Source organism: Vanacampus margaritifer, chromosome 4 (assembly GCF_051991255.1).
Source record: "Vanacampus margaritifer isolate UIUO_Vmar chromosome 4, RoL_Vmar_1.0, whole genome shotgun sequence".
NCBI lineage: Eukaryota > Metazoa > Chordata > Actinopteri > Syngnathiformes > Syngnathidae > Vanacampus > Vanacampus margaritifer.
In genome coordinates this window covers 25,838,334-25,846,665 of record NC_135435.1, presented here as the reverse complement: position 1 = coordinate 25,846,665, position 8,332 = coordinate 25,838,334, and the positions used below count along the sequence as shown (strand labels likewise).

General features: G+C 39.2%; 1 long non-coding RNA gene across 2 annotated transcripts in view; it reads left to right on the top strand.

Moving 5' to 3' along the window:
- Nucleotides 1-3,008: 3,008 nt before the first annotated feature.
- The window catches only part of LOC144050662 (uncharacterized), a 28,083-nt gene continuing 22,759 nt past the window's right edge, over nucleotides 3,009-8,332 (top strand). For both annotated transcript variants that reach the window (XR_013293898.1, XR_013293899.1), the window contains exon 1: nucleotides 3,009-3,302. This is a non-coding gene — a long non-coding RNA (uncharacterized LOC144050662). The remainder of the gene's footprint in view (nucleotides 3,303-8,332) is intronic.

Below are 8,332 nucleotides of genomic sequence, written 5' to 3'. Positions count from 1 at the left end.
ATATAAACTACAACATGGACAGGCCACGTTGAGTATAAAAAGTTACAATCCGCCAATAAACTAAGAGAAGAAGGAGATGAAGAAAAATAACCCAAAATACTGTATAGAAAATGTAGAATATATAGAAGTGCGAAATATAAGAAAATCTCATTTTTAATAGTTAATTTGAGCTGGTTGTGTCACTTAATAGAGTTTGTTCGTTCATCTCGATAATAGCGATGATGGCGTGACGGACTGACAAACCGGTGAAATTGACCTAAAAATATGTCATTTAGCGATGATGGAATAAAATAACAATGAGGGGTTAGGTTAGGGGTTAGGGATAGGGTTGGGATTTTTCCTAAACGTCACAAAATTAAAACGTTGCTCTTCCTGAGCTTCATCCAAAGACAGAATCCGATCACGGGTTCCACTGCAGCTACAAACACAAGTAAAATAGATGCATGGCCACAACCCCCTGTTTTATTGGAAAGGCCCCTAATTATTAGGGTGTAAGTCAGGCTGTGACTGGAGGGCCGTCTCTTTGATGCAGGCCTAGTTTATATTTATCCCCTCCTTTGCCGCTATAGCAGCAGTGCCACCGTCACTACCAGCAGCGTGTGGCGGTTTTATTACATTGCCCACAGGCAGGTTCAGCCTTGTCCTGCTCTCTCTCCCTCTCTCACACGCACACACACACACACACACACTGTATACAGCCTGCAGGTCCGGCAGCCGGTTGAGTCCCCTCCACAGCCAACATCCCCATGCAGGCCCACTTGGTCCCTTGGGACCGTGGAAGGAGGGTGAGGGTATTATGGTAATGCTATAGCCTGCTGCTCCCTTCTCTGTGGTGTTGCACAGCTGGGAAGGGGCCATCATGACAAGTATTGTAGCAATCGGTTTGAGAAGGACACGTCACAAGGATGAGTACTGCATGCATAGATCACATAAAATATGATGAAAATGCGCATGAGGGCGACCAGGGATAAAATGCAAAACTTGTTATGAACCCCTTATATCAAGTCTACTGTCGAAACTGCCTGCTGTAAATCTATATTTTTGCCTCTTTACTTTTGTATTTTATTTAATATTTCCCATGTTAGGCTGGTCATATCTCAGGACAAGGGCCCGTGGCACATGAGCAAGAAATAGGACATAAAGTATTTGAATCGCTAATGCTTCGTAGAGCTTTACCCGAGAGTATTGTAATCCATTCAAAATCCATTAGAAAAGTGGCAGAACTCAAATAACCTTGTGTTGCACCTTTCACCAAACAGCTCTGATTTCATGCAAAACTCCTCCATCCTATTAATGTACATTTAGGCACAAATGAAAGCCGGACAATAATGATCTATTATCTCATCATATCATTGAGTGATGTCCTAACATACAGTGTGGAAATTCCCCTAAAGGATTTATTTAGAACTGTGTGAACGTTGTCTGTTTTTAATACGACCTTGATGATCACTCAGGTGGGTTCGGATGATTTGAAAACAAATGTTCAGCTTTGGCGTTAAAATCTCTGTTCAGACCAAAGTTTGAAAAATATTCTTCATTTTCATGTTCACCATGGCAAGAGAATTGGAAAAGTCATTTAATTGCAGCTGTTATGCAAAATGAAAGGCCAAAATAAAAAACGAAATAAATAAAAAACATTTTCTGGTGGACATGAGGTCAGGTTCTTTCTTTGCAAGTCATTACATACGTTCAGGGACGGCGCTAGAGGGGAGCTACAAGTAAGCCAATTTTATTTGATTATATTTAGAAATTATTTCTTAGCCCCACTTGAGCCCCAAGAGAGAAGAAAATCCTGGAACCTTTCTTGCACGTTATCTGAGAAGAATGTCCTCGTTTTAACAGGAGGGAATATCGGATATTTCATATTAAACTTTTAATATATTATCCTCTATTTCTATTGCCTGGAAGTGTATAAATGAAGCAATAACTTTTTGGGATTGTGTGCAAAAGACACCTTCATTTTGTGGGGTTGCAGTAAATTGATGATTTGGAAACAGAAGACATCTGGCTTTGTTGAAATTTTGCTCAAAATAGGCGGTTCAGCACAATCCTCCAATTCAATAGTGCTATTTTTAGGAAGTGGGGGTATCCATTACATCAATTCTAATTTCAGAGCAGGTTTGACCAGCAAACGGTTTGATTAATTACGTGCATAGTGCATATCTGAGGTGAAGGGTTGTTGAACATTCTAAAAATTAAGTATTAAAAATGCATAGTATGTCATTACTCCTGCTGCCAAATAGAAGTATAGAAGACAGAGAGTAAAAAAGTGTTTCACTTTTTTTTAGGTTTTCTGACCTCACAAAGGGCAAAGAAGAGTGTGTGTAAGGGGGATGAGTGGTCTCCTTCATTCCACTAATCTCCCTGAATCCTGAGCCTTTATTGGATCTGAAGGGCATTAATAGACAGGCGTCCTCCAGCCCTGTGCAAGAGGTGAGAGTGAGTGTATTGTGACACTAACTAGCAAACAGTGTGTACAACACGATGTTGGTGAAAACATCAGAGGATGTAATTTCTGTATCAATTTTCATATTTGATTAAATATCTGCTAAAAGTGGGCGGGTGCAACAACAGTCAACTAAGACATTGTCAGCACAAATGCGGTGTAATCCCCCAACACATGCGCGCACACACACACTCAACTCCACACATACACACTCACACACACCAGGAGGCCTTATTAATTATTTGTAGCCACTTGACTTCATATTGTGCAGCCAGTGGCTTGGTCAAAGATTATAATTACCACTTCCCTGTTTGTATCATTTTCCAACTCTTGTGCTTTTAGTGCAGTATTACCTCTCTTGTCGCTCTCCCTCCCTTGCTTCCTCCCTCTCTCCTCTGCCGTATACACAAGACCAAAAGTGCAGGCACATCATTTATTGATAAGACAAAAAGAATGTAATGAAATTATCAATGTTCTTGAATTAATTATGAACATGATTAAGAAAGCTAAAATCTCAGGAGCCGGTCTCTCATTACCCATTCACTCTTAGGGATTGCTTTCATTCAGTAAAGGAGAGGCGAAAAAGCCTCGCAGCAGAGCCCAGTCTGGCTCAGTCCGCCTCCCCGTGAGCCTGTCCCAAGGTCTCCACTGCCGGGCTCCACTGGCCAAACCTCCGACATGCCCGGACCTCGCCCCAGCTCGTGTGCCTCCCGCTGGAATGTGGCCGAGTGTTGCGAGCTTCCTCGTGGCCCGGAAATACAAGGATGCGCTCCACTCAGCTCATGCTTGGCTTGACATCTCCATTGTACAGCACTGAAAACTTTTGAGGCACCAAAAAAAAAAAGTTGAATTCAAGGTAGGTGAACTTTCTCAGACTTTTACTATTGTAAATGCTTTCTGTTTTGTTTATAGTTTAAAATAAAAAATAAAAAATCAGCTTTACATTTGTCTGAATTTGTAAAGACAACATTGACTAGTGTGGACAGTGTGTGTCTTTTTTTTTTTTGTCTTAACAATGTCATATGAATATCATTTAAAAACTGGACAATTTGTGTTTTGTTGAGTGACTTGTAATTGATATTTCATATTTATAATACTGAAATTCCTGACATAGACAAAACACTCTGCTATCACATGTCAATTGTGGGCTTTTTTTTTTAGTTTGAAGCTTGCTGAAAAATGTTACTTTTGAACAATCTGTGTAACTCAATGTTTTAGAATGCGCTACTACTTAGTGTTGACTAGTGTGACACTAGCAAAGCACATGGCACCAAATTCAGCGACAACCCATTTATATTCCGTGGGAGGACTACAGATGCTCTTCAGAGCTGCGTGTCTTTGGTTCAGCCTGCCTTTCTTCTGCTCTGTCATATGGGACCATATATGGGGCAAGATTCCCTAAAGTATTGAGAATTTTAAGGAAATTCTCTCTCCTATCCACAACATCTCTTTTATGCATATTTCTAGCTTTCCTGCCTGCACATACACTCAAACACGAGTACGGTAAGCATGTGCACCGCTCCACACACACACACACACACACATATAAGCCCTTGTTCTCTACTTTCCTTTTTAAAAACAAGCATACACTTGCACAGGCATATTATCAATGGACACACCACTATGTAGTTCCATGTGCAAAATTAATTTCAAATAATGCAAATAATAATTATAAGAATCTGTGACTAGTTTTATTGTAACAACATGCAGTTCAGTGCAAGTATGATCTACTTACAGGGAGTTTTCTTATTTAGCTCAAATCAAAGCTGTTCAATAATGCAATCTTTAAGCATACTTTTTTTTTCTTGTGTTAAGATTAAGAATGTCGTGGCCATTGTGTGTTGTATTGTCACAATACATGCTCAAGCTATTGAGACTGCAGGACACATTAGGTGATTAACATTATATCTCACAATAAATTAAAAAACGTCTGCGTGAATGTCTTTTTTGACATCTTCAATTCATCATCACACTTCAAGCTGCAGGCTCAAACACAACATTCAGTCCACACACACAAAACAAAGGAGAGACAAGAGAGAGATCTCAGGGGTTAATGGCGAGCCTCCTGTCCAAGGGATTGATCCAAGTATTGGATCGCACATAAAGCTGCAGTTACTGGATATTACCCTGCTGCTATCGGCCCACAGTGATGGCCTGGATAAGAAGTGCTTACCAAAGAGGATGCTCCTGCAGGGCAGATACGGTTTCCCAGCCCTCTGGGAACAACAACCACATGCCGGCTGCTTGCTCAGGAACTTTCTAGCTCATCGAGTAAATCCAGCGGCCTTATCAAGTTACTGGCCAACTCAACTGCTCCAGAAAGTCCTCCAATTTTGAGCTGGATGGCAGCAATTAAATGGCACCTGCTTTTCCTTGATAACAGTGACGATTACTTGGTTTGTTCGGCATGTGTATCTTGGAAAGAGAGATTTGCTCAGATTCAGCATCTGTGCCATAGTAAAATGCTGTAGATCCCCCCCCCCCCCCTCAGAATTAGAAAAGAGGAAACAACTATAAATATTTGCTTGCAGACCCAGTTTAACCATTTTTTTAAACCCACCTGTAATGCTATGCTTCAAATCGACCCATTTTAAAGTAAAAAAATAACAACAAAAAAACAACCTAGAAATATTATTTTTTCGCTATGAAATTTCACGTCAGCAGACAATGAGAAATGGTTAACATATTTGCAATGAAAACAATTAATAATTTTTCTCAGGAGGCTTTTAGAACATTGAGCATAGCCTGGGTCAAACTGACCCATTTTAAAGTAACAAAATATATAAATACAAATGTTTTTGTTTGTTTGTTTGTTTGTTTGTTTGTCTAAGAAATGGTTAAGTTATGTAACATATTAACATATGTGCAATGGAAATAGTTATTAGTATGCTTTTTTTTGGGTTGCTTTTGGAATATTAAACAATCCAGGTCAAATTGACCCATTGTACAAATATTGGTTTTATATCAATTTTATAAAAACTCTTATCAAGAGGCAATCAAAATGGTTTAGTTTTACATATTTGCATTGAAAACTGTAAATCATGGGCTATAATTTATTATCAGGAGGCTTTTGGAAAATTAAGCAAACTGACCCATTTCAAAGTTAAATAACTACAAATGGTAGTATTTCATAATGAAACCTAAAAATGTTTTTCAATCTGCATTTTAATAATTAAAAATACCCTGGGTTAAATTAACCCGGGAACATAATTGCTCTTAAAATAAAAAAAAATAAAAAAAAACTAACAGTAAGGTTAAATTGTTTAAAACTATCAAAATCCTCAAACTACTCCCATATTTTTGACTTAACTGACTTCCAGATCTGCGCCATGGTGGGCATGCAGCTTTATCCACGCGCATCTGCTGTGTGCCTCTCTTTGGTATTACCCATGAAGCACCTGGCTCATGCCACCCGCCAACAACCACAGCCCAGATGGCAGCTAAGCAGGCTAATTATGTCAACACAAAACTCTGATGGCCCACACCGAGCACTGTGGGGCCACTTTGGCACACTGCGTTTCCCTCTCCAGTTATGTTGAAGAGGACGTCTGCCACATAGCTATAAAGATGTCAAGTGGGTAATCATGGTCGTAGACGAGGCCCATAGTGCTTGGCGCCCCCTGGCAAGATGCTGCATTGTCTTTGCCCAATGCTCACTGATACAGCTTCATGCTCAATTGCTCATGTATGTTGTCAAATGACTGCCATACACTAGGGTACTGTGGATTTATTTTCATTTTTTTAGCAATGCTATAATGATCATAAACAACGAGAATTCCACTTTGGAGGATGCACACCCCCACCAAGGCTTTCGTCATAGGGCTTTGTGTTTGTGTTTGGTTGTCATCTGTCACTTATTTCGCTGCAGGCTACTTCCTGGTTCATGATGGATCTTCCAATGGTTTCATAGAGACATTAATTGTTAAAAAAAAAAAAAAAATCTTTATCTGCACATTTGCACCACCCTTCTATAATATTTTGGCTTTGTGGTTTTTGCATAAAAAACAAAGTTAGTGGTGGTCCAAGGCATTGACTACTGGTAAGATGGTAGTGATGGGGTCCAGTTAATGTCGCTCATGGTTTTGCAAAGGTAATAAATTAAATACTAAATATACTAAAGGAGAGATATATAAATGTAACATTAGTATGGTTCAGTTAATTTACTCACGATTTATTTAGCTACATTAATGTTGTGAAATATGAAAAACGGCTCTCAATAGATGATGTACAGTCATGAGATTTATTTATTTTTACTTCTTTTATTTATTTTTTTTTTTGCGCCTGGGTACCTAATTTTATGGCCAGTGAATGTGTATGTCAAGTGGGCTGTCTGCATTGGGGATTAGTCGCTAAGAGTGGCAGTTACAGTCTCTAAACTACTAGACCAGCAGTTCACTGGCACCTAACGAAATTATGCCATGTGCATCCGATACTTATCAACAGTCTATACATCTTTATCTTTCATGAAAGTTTGCTTGTTTCATTGCTTATACAAAAACAAATATAAATATACTATTAAATGAATACCCACCTTAAAGTGTCATTTGATCTAAACAATAATGTATTTTTAAAGGTACATTTTCAGATTTAGCTCCTGTATTGGATATCATTAGAGTGCACAGCTTTACCTAATGTTATGGAAGTGTCATGCTCTGTACTGTTGTTATTTTTGGCAGCACCAACCAAACCAAATGATGAAAATCATTACTAAAAATCACTCACAGTGTATAGCACTGCCTGGAAAGTCCTACCAACGATTAATTCATCCCATACTATGAACTGAGTTTACAGTATTTGTTTTGAGTCAGTAGTTTGAGTTGGATAATGTGTGTTTTTATTTACAAATACATAGACAAATTAGCTGAAATAAAGTAATAAAGACTCTAATTTGTCCCAATACAATTCTACCTCATCTCTTCAGCCGCCTCCTCCTCTCCCCAAAGTATGCCCCATCTGCTTTGGGGAGCTCTTGCCAGCATGCAGTAGCAGGATAAGCACACCATTTCCCTGTCAATACTTTGCTATTAGCCCCTGCAGATCCATATATCACTAAGCTGGAGGCTATAAGAGGGTGTAGGGTGTTCTTCTTATCTGAATCGCTGTGTCTGAGGTTCTCTTCTCTGCCCTGAACTTTGATTCAGCCAGCTGAGAGGTTAATGAGTGATGGAGGGAAATAACGGGATGTGAGAGAAAACTGATAGAAAGTGTCCTGTAGAATGTTGTTAGGAAAAGCCGAGCTGCTCAGAAACGAGACTGAGGCCACTGAGGAGTCATTGTCTCTGTCTGGGTTACAGTCCTGACCCTTTCAGAGGTCTGTTCACTACTAATAACAATGAAAAAATCTGTCATTCAGGCCATTCGCACAAGCATAAGCACTGGACTCCCTTGTAAACGACATGAGACAGAGCACTGGTAGAGAGTATGTTGCTAACTAGAGGACCCTTGACCAGCTTGAATCTCACTCAGATTGGGGGTATTGTCCAAAGAAGTTGAAATTTGTGAACGGTAAAGTGGTGCACAGGACAAAGAAAAAGCTGTCTGACCTGAGCAACTTTACCCAGGTTGTAATTCTATAGCATTCTTATTCATGGCATGAAACTAGAGGAACAATTTAACATGTGACCTCAGCTACCTGAGCTATCTTGATTTATCATTCATCCTTAAGAGTGTGAAGTAAATCTATAAACACAAAATCGCCAAAAGAAAACATGTCACTTGGATTATGTTTTATTCTACTGAGAACAATAATCTCTTTAGGATTAAAAAAAAAAGTCCTTAGAAAATTGTAACAGATGCTGAAAAAGAGCATGTTGGGATTAGCATGGGCCAATTACCGGTTTGACAGTTTACCGTGGTTTTAAAAATTCAAGGTTTCAATAACTGCTA